This window comes from Gossypium hirsutum, chromosome A08, assembly GCF_007990345.1.
Source record: "Gossypium hirsutum isolate 1008001.06 chromosome A08, Gossypium_hirsutum_v2.1, whole genome shotgun sequence".
Lineage (NCBI taxonomy): Eukaryota > Viridiplantae > Streptophyta > Magnoliopsida > Malvales > Malvaceae > Gossypium > Gossypium hirsutum.
Window position 1 is genome coordinate 13,706,143 of NC_053431.1, and position 22,945 is coordinate 13,729,087.

A 22,945-nucleotide genomic window follows, 5' to 3' on the forward strand; every position below is an offset into this window, starting at 1 on the left:
TAACTAGTCGGGCTAGTCAGATATAGTTGGCATGCCATAGGATATGGAAGAGTACGGGTTTTTGCCGGCTTACTGATCAGGCACTTATGTGCCGACTACTGTTACTGTTACCGTTACTGTTATTGATTCGACACTTTGTGTGTCGAATACTGTTACCGTTACTGTTACAGATTCAGCACTTTGTGTGTTGAATACTGTTACTGTTACTGCTACTGCTACCGTTACTGATTAGGTATTGTGTACCGTTAAGACACATTGTGTCGTACTAGTGTGTTGGTTGGAATCCGTGTATCCGCCGAGTCCGAGTCAAGTTAATAGGGACAAATGAAATAAATCTAATGATAAAACTAAATTTGAATGATATAGTATATGTGAAAGTTGAGAATTGAAATAAAGAAATAAGAATGATATACATATAATCGAATGATAATATAAAAACATTGAATTGTTCATTAAGTGATGATAATTGTAATGTAAAAGTATGTGTGTGATTTAATGTATTTAATTATAAACTGAATTATAGTGATACCACTGAGTATATGCATACTCAGCGTAAGGTTGTTTTCGTGCGCAGGTTGTGGAAGTCAAGTACTGAACCAGCATCCAAAGCCAGACCCGACTTCAGCAAACTTTTGGTGATGTATATTTTCTTTTGGTAATGTGGCATGTACATAGGATGTATATAAAGGTTATTATGTTTTGAATATAAATGGTTTAAAATATTAGTATTGCAAGTCTAAGAATTATAATGAAAAAGTCTATCCATTTCAATTTAATTAGTACAATGATAATTTTAAATTGATATTATATTGATTAAGTTGATTAGAAGACATTTAGAATTGAAAATGAATGTGTGAAATAAATTGGTTGAATTGGTTATGTTTGAAATGAATATGGTTTAATTGCAGGGGGTTTTATGTAAAAATAAGTAGAAATGCTGTCGAAATTTATAAAATAATAATAATAATAATAATAATAATAATAAAATTGAATAGTTTAATATAGGGATTTAGTAATTAAATTATGCTATGAATATTATTTTATTTGTGAATTATTCATAAGTTGTCTGATACGTCTGGTAATGCCTTGTAACTTTGTTCCGGAGACGGTTCGAGGTTAGGGGGTGTTACATTGGAGGAAGCTTTGATTGAGCTTTAGTCCTTTGATTTGGTGAGCAAATCTCGCTCGTTTTTAGTAATTTTTATGTTTTTGAGCTTGTATTAGCTTGATTTAGCTAACTAGAGGACTAATTTGTAAATCTGTTAAATGTTTTGGATTATGTCATTGTTGAATTTGAGTTATTCTTGAAGCTTTATGGAAGAAAATTGAGTTTGGCTATTAGTTAGGACTATTTTGTAAAGTAGTTTTTATTATTATTTTAATGTAAAGGATTAAATTGTTAAAATGATAAAAATTCCAAGGACTTGTATGAATTAAATAGAAATATAGGTTTTAATGAGGTCCTATAAGATTCAGCTAGGTTGGGTTTTAAATAAAATTGGTTAAAAATTACATGTTTGGGGCCTAGGGACTAAATTGCATAAATGCAAAATGTTGGGGGTAATTTTGTGAAAATGCCTAAAAGGACTTAATTGCATAAAATGATTTAACTTTTCTGTTAGGATTAGTTAATTGAATGGAATTATTATTCTAGATCAAGGACGAGTTGATAATCGTGGAAAAAATAAAGTTGCAGAATAGTCACTGTACTTTTGGCATCGTTGTAGTTTAGTATGGTAAGTTCGTTCAATTTAATCGTAAAAACATTTTAAATGCTTGTTATATAGACTTAATTATTGAATGTTGATTAATTAATTAATGCTTGTACATGGAAATAGAATTAATGAGTTATTATCGCTTGATCACTGATGAAATGCCCTCAGCTAGATGAATGTAGGATAGAGTACGATTACCATGCCAATAGGTTATTTACGAGCGGTACGAGATTGGTATGAGGTGTGATGATGATTTCTAAATATCCTCTGTTCACTGAATATACTGAGGTCCTACATTTTTTGTGGACTATCTGTAACACCCCTACCCGTATTCCGAGCCTAGAATAGGGTACGAGGCATTACCGAACTTAATATGATCAATCATGTAAAAATCAGCCATAAAATTTCTTCTAAATTAAAAACTTTTATACATATGTTTAATGTCCCTTATATGGGCCTATGGGGCTGAAAACATACATTCAGAGTGGTTCGAGACCAAACCGTAAACATATGAAACTTTTGCAACACTTAGAAAATTTTCACACTTTGGAGAGTCACACGCTTGTGTTTTCAACCCGTGTAACTCTCTGTTTATAACTTCATCACCTTGTCAGTCGTACACTTCATATAAATAACAAGAAACGTGTATGGGCTCATTTCTCATAAATTTCTCATACATATACACAATTTCACGTTATGTAATCATACAACATATATCAGCCATATCTCTTTAATCAAAATATATTTTTATAACAACTTATCTTGATTTCATACTGTTTCATATTTAAGCTTAAATAACCAAAGTATTTGAAATATAATCTTTATGCAAATAGTACACATGAGGTATATAAATCCATAATTACGAATAAACACATTTATCAAACTTTTTCCATATTCATATACCAATGTCTCATGTCTCCATATATCAATAACCGTCATTTTCATGAATTCCGAGTTCAATTTCATAATTATTTGTCTCGTGTTCAATTTATTCCATGTTGAAACTTTATTCATTAATACGTTTGAATTATCAATACATATGGACAGTACATTCAAGATGAACAATTATATCATCACAAATGAATTCATTTATCAACCAAGTTCTATACTCATATCTTATCAACTCGTACTTCCTGTATCACATAATTCCATGTAACACTTACCAAACTTTGTCAAATTAGTGAACGTCTTACGGAATTGAGTACTTCGTTTACTCGATGCCATAGTTCAACTATGGTCTTACACATCTTCATATATCGATGTCATAGCCCAGCTATGGTCTTACACGTAATCACATATCACATATCCATGCCATAGCCCAACTATGGTCTTACACGAATCACATATCTCACTAATGCCATATCCTAGATATGGTCTTATACAGTAGCATATATCACACTGATGCCATATCCCAAATATGGTCTTATACAGAAATCACTTGTCACTTGTAGCCGAAGCTACCACTATTCACTGATCAGGTAGCCGGAGCTACCATTTTTCACTGATCAGGTAGTCGAAGCTACCATTTTTCACTGATCAGGTAGCAGAAGCTACCACTTTTCACTGATCAGGTAGCCGAAGCTACCACTTTTCACTTGTCATTTTTCCTTGATCAGATAAGTGTAGCCGAAGCTATTACTTATCACTTTCACTTATCCATGATCAGATAAGTGTAGCCGAAGCTATCACTTATCACTTGTTGCCATGGTCCAACCATGGTCTTTTCCTTCAATTCAACTTGTCACTGAACTGAAATGCTCAATTTGATCATTTATTCAATTTTCATGCTTTTACATTATTCACGATTTTATCATCAATACATATGACATAACACATCATGAAATTCATAAAATTAACAAATAATCACTAAAATTTAGCCAAATAAACTCACAAGTTCAAATTTTGTATTATAACAATAATCATAATTTCATAATAAATATTCTAAATAAAACATTATATCATTTCTAATCCAATACTTATCGATTATAATCGGGCATGTGTTTAATTTATACACGAGTCATTTATATATTTTTTCTCCTCCTCCTCTCCATCCACATCCTTGGTATAAATAACACACTTGTAAGTAACCTTATCCATAATTTTCACTAATTACTTATGTGAATATTCAAAATATCCACCCGTGTCGTAGTCACTAAATTATTTATATCTGGAGATACGAAACTAAAAATTAAGATCCTATAATTTTCCCTGAAACTAGACTCACATATCTTCTTACCATAAAAATTTTATAATTTTTGGTTGGGCCAATTAATACAGTTTATTCATTGAAGTCTCCCCTATTCTGCTGTCTGACAGTTCCGACCCTTCTTCACTAAAAATTAATTATCTCCTCGTAAAGGATTCAAATGATGTTCCCGTTTGTTTCTCTTGAAAATAGACTAATTCAGGATTCTGAAAATATAAATTTAAGCCCCTAATTATTTTTATCAAATTTTTGATGATTTTACAAAGTCAGAACAGGGGAACCCGAAATCATTCTGACCTTGTCTCACAAAATTTATCATATCTCATGATTTACAATTCTATTGCTTACATAATTTCTTCTATAAGAAACTAGACTCAATAATATTTAATTTCATATTATATTAATCCTCTAATTCCATTTCTACAATTTTTGGTGATTTTTCAAAGTTAGACTACTGCTGCTGTCCAAAACAGTTTTAGTGCAAAATGTTGATTTCCATTTTGCCCCAAATTTCACAATTCATACAATTCAGTCCTTACTCAATTAACCCCTCAATTAAGATAATTTTCTCAATTAATACTTTTCCTAGACATTATAAGTTATTTCATAACTCTTGAAATTCAGAATTTCTACATAAAACTCTAACTTCAAACTCTTTTACAATTACGTCCCAAACATTCACTTTCTATTCAATTCTTTTAATAAAATAAGCATATAAACAACTTAAAGCTCTAATTCCATGCCAAATCATCATATACTTCCGGCAAATATTCATAGAAACTTTCAATTTCTTTCATAGAATCAAAAACTAATGAATTTAACAAGTGGACCTAGTTGTAACAGTCACAAAAACACAAAAAATTCAAGAAATAATCAAGAATTGAACTTACTTGAAGTAAAAATATGAAAAATAAATCTTAAGGGAACTCTTCCATGGTGTTTTTTCTGATAAGAATGCAGAAAAATAAAGAGAAATCTAGATAATTCCACTTTAGTCCTAGCTTTATTAAGAAAATTTTGCAATTTTTTAATTTTGCCCTTAATTCTCCTTATTTTCTTGCTGATTTCATGCCATTGCCGTCCAGCCCAAAGATACCTTGGGTCTATTTGCCTTTTAAACCCTCTTTGTTTTATCATTTAAGCTATTTAATCATTTCCCACAATTTTGCATTTAATACAATCTAGTCCTTTTTGTTCAATTAACTATCAGAACTTTAAAATTTCTTGACGAAACTTTAATACTGACTTATTAACACTCCATAAATATTTATAAAAATATTTATGGCTCGATTTAAAATTATCGAGGTCTCGATACCTTGTTTTCGATTCTAATTATTTTAATATTAATTTTTAGTACACTATTCACTACTTCAAAATTTTTTCTAACTTCACATTTAAATTATACTCACTAAATTAATAATATTTCCTACTCATTTTTCAGATTTAGTGATCTCGAATCACTGTTCCGACACCACTGAAAATTAGGCTGTTACACTATCGAGTTATATTACAGTGTTTATCTGGTGAGTTACATGGGTGGGCACACGAGCGTGTGGGGTAGTCATACAGGCGTGTGGGATAACCACACGACCATGTCTAGAGCCATATAGTCTGGGCTTTTTCATACGGCCATGTGACCCCTATTTTGGATTTTTTTATATTTTTTTCCCAAATCTCTTGTTTTGTTTCGAATTGGTCCTTGATTGTTCCAAAACTATTTTAAGGCCATGTATGTAATATCCCGAATTAAGGCCTAATCGGAATAGTGGTTTCGTGACCACAAATTCGAGATAGAAATAATTATTTTATAATTATTTTGAGGTTTATGATATGATTGCATAATTGTATGAAAATTTTGTGAAGAAATTTTTGGCATAACGAGTTTAATTTAAAGTTAGGGACTAAATCGAATAAGTTGCAAAACTTGCATTCTAGAAGTTTTTAGTATGAAATTGCTTGGAAATATTAATTAGGAGGCCTTAAATGGTACTTTGACCAATTTTAAGTTCATGGACAAAATTAGGACATGGAAGGAATTTTTTTAAAGTTTATTAAGGAGGGGCATTTTGGTCATTTGGATATTAAATGAAATAAAAAGGGAAAAATAACACAAAATTGGTTATCATCTTCTTTAGTTGCTGCCGAATGCTCCCCCTCTCCATAGCTAGGGTTTCTTCAACTTTCAAGTTTCATAGTAAGTGATTCCAAGCCCCGTTTTTAATGATTTTTACGTTTTCGAAATCCCGGTAACTCGGTATAGCTTATGATGGTAATATTTTGAGTTAGAGTTCATATTTGGAAAAATACCCATAGGTGAAATTTGTGAATTTTGATGTTTTATGATAGAATATGAGGTTTTAAATTATGTTAGACAACTTGTGCTACTCGGTTTTGAGTGAAAACGAGTAAAAGAGCTTAATCAGCAAAAATACCTAATAGTCATAAGTACATGTTAGAGTGAGAATTTGATGTTTCCATAGAAGGGAAAAGTGATTAGCATGTTATAAAACATAAGAATAAGGAATTAAGTTTAATTCCCGAGATTTGGGGAAAAAGTGTAAATATGCAAAAGTTTAGGGGTAAAATTGTAATTTTGCTAAAATTTGAATTAAAGACTAATTTGATAGTGTGAGTATTAAATAAGCTAAATGTGTTATTTTAGATCAAGAAAGACGTGGAATCGAGCCCAATCGAGGAAAAGAAAAGATTGTGGACTAAATTGCAAAATCATTATATTTTGGTACCAAGGTAAGTTCATGTGTGAATAATGTAGCATAATTGTTATTTATAAGTTATTGATGTTAATTATATGATATGCTGATTTTTATTATGAAATATATGCTTTGTGGTTATTTTCGAATAAAATGCAAATTATGTGTATTATTTGTTAAATATAAAGTGCTACCGAGTATTAGTTTCGGTATTTTACGGAAGATGGCAAGGATATGTGTTCGATGAAAATCCCGTTTGAACCTTAGGAATAGATTAGGATACAAGTGACATGTCACTAGGATGGTTGACCATCCGAACTCGTTGAGTTGAGTCCGAGTTCACTTACGGATGCGAATGTTCGAACTCGTTGAGTTGAGTCCGAGTTCGTGAGATGTAACTAGGCATCCAAACTCGTTGAGTTGAGTCCGAGTTCACTTAGGGGCGGGTTACATGATTTCTTGATTACATATGTGGCACTTATGTGCAAATTATCCATGTATCTGAGTTATATTCCGATGTGTTCAATGGGTAAAATTTCTAGTGAAATGGAAGAACACTTAAGATGCAAGTGACGTTTTGGTAAGTGTTGTGAAATGGACACTTTGGACAGGTATGTACTTAACCCTCGTGTTGAAAATAGATACAACAACGATAAGGTGGTGAGATGATGAATGGTGTTTAGAAATGTGATATATGTTTTGGTGATACTATGCTAAGGTTGTTTGGTATAATTGTATTGTTATGTTACTTGTTATTTGCATATGAACTTACTAAGCATTTATGCTTACTCCCTCCTTTTTATTCACTGTAGTTTTGAACAAGCCGGCTCGGGAATCGGGGCAGGTCGAAGGTTCGATCACACTATCCGAAGGACACTTTTTGGTAAATGGCTTGTAAAACTTAAGTATGGCATGTATAGCAATATACCTGTTTCGTGTAAATAATTTTCTGATATGGTGGTGATTTGGTTGAGAAAATTCTTGATAATGATAGGTCATGGAAATGACTAATTTAGACCATGTTTGATGTCATGGAAAGTTAATAGGTTATCTAGTCCATAAAAACTCATGAAAAGATGAAATTTGCCATAAACAGAACATTGCAGCAACACTGACGTGAGTTTGAAAATTTACTAAAAATCATAGAAATCGAATTTGGTTATGGATTAAATATGAAATTGAAGCCCAATATATCTATTTTCACATAAAACAAACGAAACAGGTAAAGGAATTATATGTTAGAAGATATTTGAATTTTTGTGAGCCAGAGTGATTTCTGGATCCCCTGTTCCAACTTTAGGAATTCACCATAAATTGTACAAAAATAATTAGGTGTTTTATTTTATATTCCTGGAATCCTTATTGAGTCTAGTTTCAGGATAAACAAACGGCACAGTCATATAAATTTTCACAGAGAGATATATGGTTCGTAGTAAACAGAGGTCAGTCCAGCCAAGTCCTGAAACAGGGGTAACTTTAACTAAAAAACTTTACTAATTGGCCCAACCAAAAATTCTAGAAAAAAATTATTAAATAGATATATGAGTCTAGATTTAGGAAAAATTTACGATCTTGATTTCGAGTTTCTTAACTCGATATATGATTTTTCTTGTAACTGTGACGCAGGTAACTAGAAAGCTGTGAATATAGAAACAAATGATTCGAAGTTCTTAATTTGATAAATTATGTTCAGTAACACCTCAAGCTCGACTCCAGTGACGGTCTCGGGCGTGGGGGCGTTACAATGTAGGCTCGATTTAAGGCCTATAGATGTATGATTTATTCTAATCTTAATTATTTATGAATTGTGAAAAATAATTAGATAAACTTGATGCTACCGATTATTGATTCTTTTAAATTGTACGTTAATATGTCATAACCCTAATTTGACGATGGGCACGGGTTATGGGTGTTACATTTAGTGGTATCAAAGTTACAATTTAGTTGGTTCTTGGCTATACGTAACGTAAAGGAGGTCTAGAAATTACATTCCATATAAAACTGTGATAGAGTGATAATAATTGATCCGATCTAACCTCTATTTTCTTATAGATTTTAAATATGTCATCTGATTTTGATAGTGATGAAAATAATAAAGTTAACAGTAACATATTGACTGTTGATTTTGGAGCTAGCCATAGCATACCGATTCTACAAATGTCTGAAAACGGGGTTTAAAATATGTTCTTCATTTTGATAGGTTAGTGGTTCACTAAATTTATGAGAAATAATCTTATGGCTTAGCAACCTCCACCACCAGTAGTACCCTCTGTTGTACCTTTTGTGATATCTCTACGCCCTCCGATAGCTGAAATAGTCGATGGGTCTCAATTGACAAAGTAAGAAAATATGGAGCTAAGGAATTTCGAGATAAGACTGAAGATGATCCGGCTAAAGTTGAGTATTAGCTGGAGAATATTCAACGAGTTTTTCGTGAGATGGCTTGTTCTCTTGATATTATCTCAGATGTGTTGTATCATTGTTGAAAGACAAAACTTACAGTTGGTGGTCAATGTTAACAGTGGTAGTACCGAGAGATAACATCAGTTGGGAATTCTTCAAAATAGAATTTAAAAAGAAATATGTCAGCAAAAGATACCTGGAATGGAAAAAGAAAGAATTCCTGGAATTAAAACAGGGAAACAAATCAGTAGCTGAGTGATTGCGTGATTCGTAACAAGTAATAAATATTTATAATGAAGATCAAACCTAGACAAACTATTATCAAGACGAAAAGGCAAGCGCACCTATCGAACAATAGTATAGTAATGGCAAGACCGAGATATCGTACCCAAGGGAACCAAAAGTACTAGTAATAACTATCTTTTTATTATTTAACCTAGAAATAAAGAGGGGTTGTTTATTAAACTAATTAACTAATTAAACTAAAGCAAAGAGAAAATTTGGAAAAAGACTTGGAGAAAAGTAATTGATAGAGACGACACCCAAGGAGGAATCCACCTAGATTTCACTTGTTATCTGACTTTAAACCAGACGATTTATTCACTTGACTTAATCCGTGAGACTCCCTAACCTATATTATTATATCTTTCGAGACTAATAACGTCTAACCCTCAGTTGAATTAATTGAAATATCTTTCTTAATTAAAACCGCTAGGGAAGCAGTAAATCGATCTATGGACTCCCATATTAGGTTTCACCCTAATCTGGAAAAATCTCGTAACCTTATTTTTAGGCGTTCGATCAACTCCGCTTAATTATGCCAAATCTACTCTTAGACAGGGACTTTTGCTCCTCTGCATAAGCACATCAAATCATGAATCAATACCCGGAATATTAACTCAAGCATTAAGAACACATAATTAAGAACAAATCAAGTATTTAACATACAGTTCAGATAATAATAACAAGATCCATCATAGGTTTCAACCCCCTTAGGTATCTAAGGGGTTTAGTCCATAATAAAATAAGAGTACATCTCAAAATTATGAAAATAACAAAACATAAAGAGAACTCTAAAACCCCTGAAGGAATTCTGAGAGAGATCTTCAGTCTTGGAGTAGCTCTAGCTTTTGGAATGGATCGTCTGGCTTCCTTCAAGTAATTCCCAGCGTGTGGTTTTATACTCTAGAAAAGTTCTGGAGGGAGGCCCCATTTCTAAGTCATACTTAGGGTATTTATATAGGCTTTGGATTGGCTTTCTTCCTCCCTAAGTATCCTTTTCCGTGTAAAATACCACTTCTTGAAAAAGGGACACGCCCGTGTGCCATGGCCGTGTGACGTGATTGCCAGGCCGTGTTTGATCCGTTAAATTGCACACGGCTGCGTGGGTCAGTGGCCAGGCCATGTGAATCGTGAAAGCCTTGGTCGACACCCTCGAAAGACACGGGAATGTGAGCTACCCGTGTGGCAAGGCTTAGGCCGTGTCATCTTCTCAATTAGGTCCGTTTTGTCCCTTTTTTGCTCCTTTTGACTCTTGGTGCTCTCCTGAGTACAAAACATGAAATAACCGGATTAAGAGCACCAAAATCCACAGATCTAGTAATAAACATCCATAAATATGCTAAGTATTTGGGGTAAAAATATGTAAATTTTGGCGTTTATCAAATACCCCCACACTTAAGCATTTGCTTGTCCTCAAGCAAAACTCTCATTTACTGCTAGAATTCATTCCTTTCAATCACATAATCATTATTGATAATGTTACAAATTATTCCACGGGAAATCATACAGTGAGAATTCAACTATAGGGGCATTAAAAGCTGCAAACAATCTAAGTCGAATATTTTGATAATAAAATCATAGGTAATCTCCTCCCTCTAAGTAATTAACTTTAGTCCTAAATATCCAAGAGTTGACATCCTCACTAAAGATTTACTCAAATCACTCAACGTGTTTAAGGTTCAAGATTAAGCACTTGATTGTCTAACATGAGAAGTTATTACCATAGGCTTGCATGAAAATCAAATCTCCACCACTTGTAAATGATATGATACACAAATCAAAAGGTCTTTGCATGGTTGTAATGGGGTTTAGGTTACGGGTATGGATACAAGCTGAAAATAAAAAGGTTAGAATCAAGATAATTTCAATATATTACCCCACTATCAAAAACTTAATTACTGAGTCACAAACAAATATCTAGAACTATATTACATGAGCTCTTTTTTTTCTCATGACAATTTTAGCTTGCTGAGGATTACAATAATAATACTGAGTTTTTTTTAGGAACAAATCAAGTTAATACAATATAGAAATTATACTTCATGATTCAGTAACAAAAAATGGTGAACATAGTGAGGTAACAATATTAAATTTAATCTCGATAGAAAAAATTAAGTAAGAGGATTTCAACAATAATGGGTTAATGATGAGGGTTACTCAATAAAAAGGGTTAGTAGGTTTAAGGGGGTTCACTAAGGGTTTAATTATGTGGGACGGCTTTTTATGGAGTAAGTGGGTTAAATCCTAAGTGCCTTTATCATCTCAGTATATCAAATCATACGTGTGATCTCGACATGTATAATCGAAGCAAGTTCTAGAATAACAATTCAATGTTGACATACTCAAACTACAAAAGAAGTGAGCAAGAAAGAAAGCTATATGCTCAAAAGGCTAAAAAATCTGACCAAAAATTTGGGTTTGTGATGTCATTCCTGTATACTTAAGATTTCAAGATCATACCTCAATTTAGGAAAATAATCTAAAAATTTTAGTTCTCAAAATATCAATTTATCATGCTAGATTCTCTAATGTCCTATAATCAAGTAATCATACATAATTCCCATGATCTAATTCATGACATATCAACAATAATCATAGATCAATCAAAATTCATTCGATCAATATTATGAGAAAATCACTTAAGCACAAGACAAAATTCAGGGATTTGAGAATAATGCAAAAATTTAGGCATCATGTTCATGTTCACCCCCCCACACTTAAGATGTACATTGCCCTCAATGTACAAAGATAGAATATTCAAAATAAAGAAAATCATAAGAGGGAAAGAGGTGAAACTTCCTATTATATGGATGCGGAGCTTGATTCTAAAGCTGGAGGGTTTGGGGAAAGTGGTAACTACCACTGTTCTTGGCTAGATGAAGAAATTAGGTCGTTGAACATGGCACTCGTGGGTATTATTCCCTATTTGTTTCCTCATTCCGTAAAATATTCCTAGCAGCTTTGATTAGAAGTCTGTAGAATCATGAAGAGCTTATTAAGAGTGGGTGTGGAAGAGAGTGTAGTGGGATTACTTGTTAGAAATACCAGAAAAATGAAGAAAGTAAAATTTACTAATATAGATTTGTCTTTCAAAAGAAAATAATAAAATTGAAATGAGAATAAAAATAAAAATAAAAAGATAGGAGGATTCAATGATCCTCATCAGCGGGGCCCTCAGGTGGTGGCCTGGAGTGGCGATGTGAAAGTGTTGGCATAGCTGTTGCATCATGGCCTGCATGTCGTCCATCTGTCTATGACGTCGTCGATCTCGCTCGTGAATCATCTCGAACTGTGTAGTGCAATACTGCTCGAAGTGAGCGAGTCGGTCGGAAAGGTGTGCCAATGAAGTAGCCGCATGAATTGGTCGCTCCCTAGGTGGCGTGGTAGAAGGCTCCTCGGGCGTGTGGCGTAGGGGTACGGCCGTGTGGAGGGAAAATAGAGGGAAAAGAGATGGGAAAGTGAGGATTAATGCAGGGGAGTGGATTTTAGGATGGGTTGGGGGTTAGGGAAATAAGAATCTGAGGAATGGTGGCCGGAATAAGGATTAGGGAGTGGAGAAGGGGAGATTCTGGCTAGGGTTTTGAAAGGGGAAGAAGATGAACAGTGGTTTTCTTATATAGGGGAGGGTCACACAGCCTAGGGCCACACCCGTGTACTCTGAAGGTGAGCCCGTGTTTTTTAAATTTTACGATTTAGGTCGTGCCCGGCTACTATCCCACGCCCATGTGTCTTGGGCGTGTGTGGTACACGGCCATGTCGCACGGTCGTGCCTAGTTTTGTTCGCTTCTCCTACGCTCGTGTGTTAAGGTACCACGCCCGTGTATTATTGTTCACGGCTTAACGGCACGGGCGTGTCTCACGCCCGTGTCGAAGAAACAGAATCGAGCCTTTCCCCTAACACGGCCGTGTTTTTCTGTTCCCACACCTGTGTTCACCTATCAAGTTCACCCACAGCCATGTCGCACGACCATGAGGATTTATCGCATCCCGTTTTTTGGGGAAATCATGCCCTACTTTCACACGATCGTATCGCACGGCCATGTCTCTTCCCCTGTTTGGCTACAGCTTTAGGCACGCTCGTATGCCTGGCCATGTATGCTGAAAAACTATGATTCAAAGATAAAGTTAATGATTTAAAGTGTTAGAAATTAAAAATAAAGAAATCAAAATATGTTAGTGCTCGGGTTGCCTCCCAAGAAGCATTTATTTATAATCTAAGCTCGACTTACCTTTCTAGTAATAGTCAGGGTGGTTCGAGGAGTTTATACTCCTCATTCCTACTATCAATCTCATCAAAATAGGGTTTTAATCGGGTGTTGTTTACCTTAAAAGTGCCGAACTTGAGGTGACTCACCTCCACCGTACCGAATGGAAAAATATTGAGTACTGTAAGAGGGATTTCCTCATTCGGTGTGGTAGTGACAATGTGAGGATCTACGGCATCTAGTAAGACTTTATCGCCAACCTTAAGTTGATTTGGAGAGGTATCGGCCTTGTTTTGGCGTAGTTTCAGTCTATCATGTGTTCTCAGTTTGTGTGCTCGCCATTCGTCTAGCTCCTCTATCCGTAGCCTTCGTTCTTCATGAGTGTCTCCACTATCATTGCTGGAACATGACTCGTGAACTTCTTTGAAACTCAATTTCTGCAAAGTAGGTTGTGTCATATTGTCAGTTTTAGTAGACTGGTGCGGACCATTACCTTCACTGTTCGATGTGATGCCAGAAGTATGAGCTTGAAGGGTGATCATTTCGTCTCCCACACGAAGTGTAAGCTCACCTGTGCCAACATCAATAACTGTTTTAGCAGCTGCTAAAAAGGGCCTCCCTAAAATCAAAAAGGTGTTATTATCCTCTTCTATGTCTAGAACAACGAAATCAACGAGAAATATGAACTTATCTACTTTCACTAGTACATCTTCAATAATACCCCTAGGAAATCTTATAGTTTTATCTGCCAATTGAATGCTCATCTTAGTTTGTTTAGGTTTCCTAAGACTTAGTTGCTTAAACATTTTGTAAGGCATGATGTTAATACTAGCTCCTAAATCAGCTAATGCATGACTTATATCTAAACTACCGACTAAGCAAGGGATTGTAAAACTCCCTGGATATTTCAATTTGTGGGGTAGCTTATTCTGTAGAATAGCTGAGCAGACTGCGTTTAGCTCCACATGTGACGCTTAGTCCAACTTCCGCTTATTTACTAAAAGCTCTTTTAAAAATTTCATTGCATTTGGCATCTGCGACAAAGCTTCAATAAATAGTAAGTTAATATGTACTTTTTTTCAAAAGTTTGAGGAATTTACCAAATTGTTCGTCTGAGCGGTCTTTCCTTGTCGCGTTAGGATATGGGACACGAGGTTTATATTTTTTATTCACCGTTTTGTTATGACTTACCTCACTTTTACCTTTGCTCACCACAGTTTCTTGCATCAATTCTGGCTCAGGCGCAATGAATCCTTCCTTATCTTGAGTACTAATTGCGTTGAGGTGTTCCCTTTGGTAGGTTCAGTATTACTTGGTAAGCTACCTTGTGGTTGTTCGGAGATTAGTTTGGATAGCTGGCCTATCTGAGTTTCAAGTCCTTGGATCGATGCTTGTTGATTTTTAAGTGCTGTCTCGGTATTTTGGAAACGGGTTTCTGACATTGATATGAATTTTGAGAGCATCTCCTTAAGGTTCGGTTTCTTCTCTTGTTGATAAGGTGGCTATTGAAAACCCTGAGGATTTTGTGGCTTTTGATTCCCTTGACCATCCTAAGAGAAATTTGGGTGGTTCCTCCAACCTGTATTATAAGTATTACTGTATGGGTTATTTTGAGATCTAAAGTTATTGTGTGGGATTGAAGGATTGATATTCTGTACGCACACCTCCTCCACTTGAGTCACACCTCATTACTGGATGTACTTGTGTAGAACCAAGTAAACCATCAATCTTTTTATTAAGAAGTTCTACCTAATTTGACAGCATAGTAACTGAGTCGACGTTATAAATGCCGGCTATTTTTGTTGGCATAGTCCTCATGACTTGCCACTGATAGTTATTAAGTAACATTTCTTCAATGAATTCATAAGCCTCTTCAGGTGTTTTGTTGTTGATGGTTCCGTCAGCAGCTGCGTCAACCATTTGCTGAGTTGAGGGATTCAGACCATTGTGGAATGTTTGTACTTGAAGCCAAAGCGGTAACCCATGGTGAGGGCACCTTCTCAGTAAATCCTTGTATCTCTCCCATGCATCGTAAAGTGTTTCTAAATCCATCTGCATAAAAGAAGAGATATCATTACGTAATTTAGCCGTTTTAGCCGGCGAAAAGTATTTTAGTAAAAAAATTTCGGTCATTTGTTCCCAAGTAGTAATTGACCCTCGTGGTAACGAGTTCAACCACTGTTTAGCTTTGTTCCTCAATGAAAAAGGAAATAACCAAAGACGAATGGCATCATCATAAACGCCATTGATTTTAAATGTATCGCAAAATTTCAGAAAGTTTGCTAAGTGAGCGTTGGGATCTTCATCCTGCAAACCATCAAACTGAACAAACTGCTGTATCATTTGAATTGTCTTAGGTTTCAGTTCAAAAGTATTTGCAGCTACAGCCGGTCTAACTATACTAGATTCAGTTCCTATTAAAGAAGGTTTAGCATAATCATACATAGTATGTGGAACAGGATTTTGATTAGCCGTAATTCCAAGAGCTAGCTGATTGCCTTAGTTTTCAGCCATCTCTTCAGTTGGGGGTTGAGTATCATCTTCTTGCTCGTTTTCTGTGTATCTTAAGCTGTGCCTTATTTCTCTTTGGTTTCTACGAACTGTGTGATCGATTTCTTCGTCAAAAAGTAATGGTCCCGACGGGTTTCTTCTAGTCATAAACTATAAAAAACTGCCAAGAGAAAGAAAAAGTAAATTAATTAGTAACAATAATAATAAAAAAAATTAAATTGTAAGAAAAATAAATGGCTAAAGTAGTAAAAATTTAGCGTTCCTAATATTTTAGTTCCCCGACAACGGCGCCAAAAACTTGATCGCGTGATTCGTAACAAGTAATAAATATTTATAATGAAGATCAAACCTAAACTAACTATTATCACGACGAAAAGGTAATAGCACCTATCGAACAATAGTATAGTAATGGCAAGACCGAAATATCGTACCCAAAGGAACCAAAAGTACTAGTAATAACTATCTTTTTATTATTTAACCTAGAAATAAAGAGGGGTTGTTTAATAAACTAATTAACTAATTAAACTAAAGCAAAGAGAAAATTTGGAAAAAAGACTTGAAGAAAAGTAATTGATAGGGACGACACCCAAGGAGGAAACCACCTAGATTTCACTTGTTATCTGACTCTAAACCAGACGATTTATTCATTTGACTTGATCCGTGAGACTCCCTAACCTATATTATTATCTCTTTTGAGACTAATAACGTCTAACCCTCAGTTGAATTAATTGAAATATCTTTCTTAATTAAAACCCTTAGGGAAGCAGTAAATCAATCTATGGACTCCCATATTAGGTTTCACCCTAATCTGGAAAAATCTCGTAACCCTATTTCTAGGCGTTCGATCAACTCCACTTAATTATGCCAAATCTACTCTTAGATAGGGACTTTTGCTCCTCTGCATAAGCACATCAAATCATGAATCAATACCTGGAATATTAACTCAAGCATTAAGAACACATAATTAAGAATAAATCAAGTATTTATCATACAGTTCAGATAATAATAACAAGATCCATCATAGGTTTCAACCCCCTTAAGTATCTAAGGGGTTTAATTCATAATAAAATAAGAGTACATCTCAAAAGTATGAAAATAACAAAACATAAAAAAAACTCTAAAACCCTTGAAGGAATTCTGAGAGAGATCTTCAGTCTTGGAGTAGCTCCGGCTTTTGGGATGGATCGTCTGGCTGCCTTCAAGTAATTCCCGGCGTGTGGTTTTATACTCCAGAAAAGTTCTGGAGGGAGGCCCCCTTTCTAAGTCATACTTAGGGTGTTTATATAGGCTTTGGATTGGCTTTCTTCCTCCCTAAGTATCCTTTTCCGTGTAAAATACAGTTTCTTGAAAAAGGGACACGCCCGTGTGCCACGGCCATGTGACGTGATTGCCAGGCCGTGTTTGATCAGTTAAATTGCACACGACTGTGTGGGTCAGTGGCCGGGCCATGTGAATCATGAAAGCCTTGGCCGACACCCTTGAAAGACATGGGCGTGTGAGCTGCTCGTGTGGCAAAGCTTAGGTCGTGTCATCTTCTTGATTTGGTCCGTTTTGTCCCTTTTTACTCGTTTTTGGCTCCTTTTGACTTTTGGTGCTCTTCTGAGTACAAAACATGAAATAATCGGATTAAGGGCACCAAAATACACAAATCTAGTAATAAACATCCATAAATATGCTAAGTATTTGGGGTAAAAATATGTATAATTTGGCGTTTATCACTGAGTACGAGAGTGAATTGGTGAATCTTAGTAAGTATGCTCGAGAAATTATGCCGAATGAGGAAGAAATGTGTATCCGTTTTGAAGATGAGTTAAATGATGAAATCAAGATGATAATTGATGAGACTGAGATACGACTTTTTGTAGTTCTATCTGACTGATCTCAAAAGATGGAAAAAACTTATAATCATGAGAGGTACAAAGAAAAGAAGGCCCAGGAATTCAGCAAAATAAACTTTTCTAAGTCATTTTCTGCACCACTAATGAAGAAAGCAAAAGAAAATGATAATTGCATCACTGTGTCATCCGGGTTTTGTGAGCATAAATAAAATGAGACAGCATGATTCCAAGTTCCAGAATAAACCTGTTGATAGTATGGTCAGTGTCTGCAATGCTTCAAGACCGGTGTACAAACACTGTAGTAAACCACATACTGGTACTCACCATATACTGTGTAGGGCCAAATTGGGTGCTTGTTTTAGGTGCAGGTCAACTGATCATTTTGTACCCAATTGTATGAAAATGGAGGGAAAGACTGATGATCGGAATGAGAAACTTGTGACCACGCCGCAGAAGAGCAAATGTCTTGGTTAGAGTAGCAATGTAAGGGTGAATTGTAGTGGCACTAGAAATATAATAGCCAGATTTGAAATTAAAGTACCTGTACGAACTTATGCTATTTGAACCAGAGAAGAGGTTGTCACGCCTGATGTCATTACTGGTATTTTTTGTCTTTTTGATGTTACGGTATATGCTTTGATTGACCCTGAGTCGAAATATTTGTATTTTTGCACTTCTGTAGGTACGGATAAAAATTTACCTGTTGAGTCAACTGAATTTGATGTTCAAGTTACAAATCCACTAGGTCAAAGTGTAATAGTTAATTTAATATGTCGTAAGTGTCTGCTAAGAGTTCAGGGCTATGAATTTCTCGCTGATTTAATGTTGCTACCCTTTCATGAATTTGATATAATTCTGGGAATGGACTGGTTAATGTTACATGATACTGTGGTAAACTATAAACTGAAACGGGTTGATTTGAGATGTTCGGAGGGCGAATTGATTACAGTTGAGTCTGACAAAGCAAACAGTGTTAAAAGAGTTGTTTCAACTATTTCTGCACAAAAAATTATTTGTAAGGGTTGTGAGGCATTTCTGGCTTATATATTGGATACTTGAGATTTTGGGTCTAAGCTACATCAGGTACCTATTATTAATGAATTTACAGATGTATTTCCTGAAGAGTTATCAGGATTGCCACCAAACTTGAAGTTGAATTTGTTATCGATTTGATACCTGAGATTACACCTATATCCATTCCACCGTATAGAATGACGCCAACCAAGTTGAAAGAACCTAAAACACAATTCAAGAATTGTTAGACAGAGGTTTTATCCGACCGAATGTATCTCCACGGGGTGCACTAGTGTTGTTGTGAAAAAGAAAGACTGTTCGTTGAGATCATGCATCGATTACATGTAGCTGAATAAAGTGACAAAAAATAATAAATATCCTTTACCTTGTATTGGTGAGTTATTTGATCAGTTGAAATGTACAACTGTATTTTCTAAGATAGATCTCTGATCAGGATATTACCAAATACGAGTAAAAGACTGTGATGTGCCAAAAACTGCTTTCCAAACTTGATATGGCCACTATGAATTTTTGGTAATGTCCTTCGGATTAACTAATGCTCCGGCTACTTTCATGGATCTGATGAATCGGGTTTTTTAGCCTCAGTTGGATAAATTTACGATTGTAATTATTGATGATATATTGATTTACTCTAAAATAGAATCTGAGCATGTTCAGCATTTGAGAATTGTATTATAGATTCTGCGCAAGAAACAGTTGTATGCAAAATTCAGCAAATGTGAGCTCTGGCTTCAAAAGGTTGGATTTCTTAGACATGTGGTTTCTGTAGATATGATACGTGTTGATCCGAGCAAGATTTCTATCATTCTTAATTGAAAAGCTCCAAAAAAATATTTCAAAGGTACGAAGTTTTCTGGGATTAGTAAGTTATTATCGTCGCTTTGTTAAAAACTTTTTCATAATAGCTTCACTGATGACTAAGCTGCTATAGAAGAATGTTTTTTTTTGTTTGGTTAGATGAGTACTAGTAGAGTTTTGTTTGGGTAGTTCCTCTCATGTGGCTTTAACTGATAAGAAGCATAAATTATTACTTTCTCGGCTTGCATTAATACTTAACCCAGTCCGCTAAGTGAAGCATCACTGTATACAATAAATTGTTTTGTTTATAATAGCTCCAGTACTGACACAACCTAAATCTGGGAAAGAATTTATTGTATATAGTGATGCTCCACTTAGCGGATTGGGTTATGTGTTAGTGCAAGCCGGGAAAGTAATAACTTATGCTTCTTGTCAGTTAAAGCCACATGAGAGGAACTACCCAACTCATGACTTAGAGTTAGCTGTTATTATTTTTTTCTCTAAAGATTTAGTGTCACTACCTTTACGATGAAAATGTCACATATTTACAAATCATAAAAGTCTAAAATACTTGATGACTCAAAAGGTGTTGAATTTGAGACAGCAATGGTGGCTAAAGCTATTAAAAGATTATGATATTATGATTGACTATCATCCCAGGAAAGCTAATGTTGTTGCAGATGCATTAAGCCAGAAGCCGTTATTTTTCTTGAGAGCATTGAATACGCATTTGACTAGAGGGTGATGGTTCTATTTTAGCTAAATTGAGGGCTCGACCGTTATTTCTTCAATGAATTCAAGAGTTACAGGATGACGACCTGAAGTTATTAGCTAAACGAGAGAAAATCTAGAATGACTCGACTACGGGATGCACTGTAGATGCTGATGGTATGATGTATTTCCATAATAGGTTGTGTGTTCCAAATAATCCAAAGCTAAAACAAATATTTTATCAGAAGCTTACACGCTCGCGTGTATGAACCGTGTAACTCTCTAATTTGGATCACACAGTTGTGCCGCAGGCCATGTGCCAGTCCGTGTAACATTAGAATTACCCTCACACGGTCATGTCACAGGCTGTGTGTTTGCCCATGTGAAAATAACACCTATACTATTTTTTTAAGCACGCTTCAAACACAAACCCATGTGGGCTGCCGTGTGCTTCACACGGCCATGTGACAGCCTGTGTCCTAGGCCGTGTGATCCCAAAAATGTCCTACTTCAAGCTCAAACTTCACTCAATTGCATAGGTACCTAAACCAAATGATCACAAGGCTTCAAACACATACAAGAACATCCAAAACATGTTAATTCAATCCATTTAAGACCTAACCAATGGGTCAATAATGACATTTCATCTCAATTATCCAACATTTCACTACTTTAGTTTCATCACACTAGTCTCAATATCTCATATTCAACTTACCTTCAATTCACTTATATTATACCTAATTCAAGTCACACTTACACTTCCATGATTGTTCACTTATACTATAACATGAAATTAAACGTACATACCACATTTAAACTATCATATCACAACATCAAAATACACCATCAAACACAATACATGTACTTATGAACATTACAAAACATAATCAGATTTCCTATTACATGCTATATAAGCCAAGATAGATTCAAAAGTTGCCAATAATTCCCTAGATAGTGTGATTTCTTAGTGCTAATCTGGTCACCCGATCCACAAAATGTATCTACAATTAAACAAGACAAACACATAAGTAAGCTTTTCTAAAGCTTAGTAAGTTTGTTGATTGAACAATAAATCTTACTATATTACGTATAATAATTCAATTAATAAAATTTATAAATAATGTTTTTGACAACAAAGTCCTTAACAGAGTTCTAGGCGATAAGGTTCTTAATAGAGTCCCTGTCAATCACAACTCACAATAGGTGAGTAATGCTCAAAACACTAGTACAAATTAATTTCCACATTTCAATAACATTCAGAGATTATTAAAACATAGCCCAATGAACGATAAATAGATACGAGTACACGGTTAACCATCCAACACACTAGAAGTTCGTATAAGCCAAACAAACCAACACAAATCAATATATGAATAATTCACTATCTCATATTCCATATACATGCATTAGTTCATCAACCAAACATTTATCAGCTCAGAATATCTCGTTAGTGCTCAATTTTATAACGATCTATTACTTCATTACTCATATACTTAACATCGTTATAATGTTCAATCCAAAAAAAAATTAATTAATTCAATATACATTTAAATGCATTAGAATTAAACCGAATAAACTTACAGGACTGATTTGCAGTAACAATCCAAAGTAGCTCAATTCAATTCTCAATATCAATTTCTGAAAAGCATAAATGTCCACAAGGAAATCACTTCAAGATACCAAGTACAAAACATACCATTCGAAGTCTTTAAATAAGCAATTAATCCAATAATTATGACCTAATGAACGACTAACAGTACGAGTACATAAGTAGTCCAACCGAAACACACCAAATGTTCACAAGAGCTAATCCAACCAATAATACACCTCAAAACTGAGTGCCTAGCCCGTAGGCCAACATCCCTCCAAAACACACCTCGACACTAAGTGACTAGCCTGTAGGCCAACATCCCTCCAAAACACACCCCGGCACTAAGTGCCAACCCGAAGCCTTTACATCCTACCCCAATAACATGCCAGAATCAGGGAGTAATACACGATGGCTCGCAACAAATGCTGAACCTCGGTATACTCAAAAAATTTATATAATTCATGTAACATCTCCTCATCTTCAATCCCTATATAACACACCATGTAATTAGTTGTACTCTATCCCGCGTTCATCCGGGCCAAACATAGTAATTTCACATCATTAATATAAAAATTAATATCCATTATTCCATAGCATATCATTGTACAATTCATATAGATATTAAATTACAAGTCGAACGAACTTACTAGACTAAACTGCAGAACGACCAAGTACAGGGGCTATTTGGTAAATTTCCTTTTTCCTTAGTTTTCCACTCGTTTAAGATCTAAAATAATAATACCATTCAATTTAGTAATTCTAATAGAAAAACTAAATCATTTTATACAATTAAGTCTTTTTGAAATTTTTAAAAAATTGCCCCTAACGTTTTACTTTTAAACAATTTAGTCCCTAAACCCAAAACATGCAATTTAACTATTTTTATTCAGTTTCAAGTTTAGAAAAATTGTTTAGAACCTTATTAAAGCCCATATTTTC

At 34.8% G+C, this 22,945-nt stretch overlaps 1 non-coding gene across 1 annotated transcript; it reads left to right on the top strand.

Moving 5' to 3' along the window:
• The first annotated feature begins 15,500 nt into the window (after positions 1-15,500).
• On the top strand, positions 15,501-15,607 carry LOC121205634 (small nucleolar RNA R71). The gene has a single exon (XR_005900710.1). It is a non-coding gene; the product is annotated as a small nucleolar RNA R71 (small nucleolar RNA).
• Positions 15,608-22,945: the final 7,338 nt, after the last annotated feature.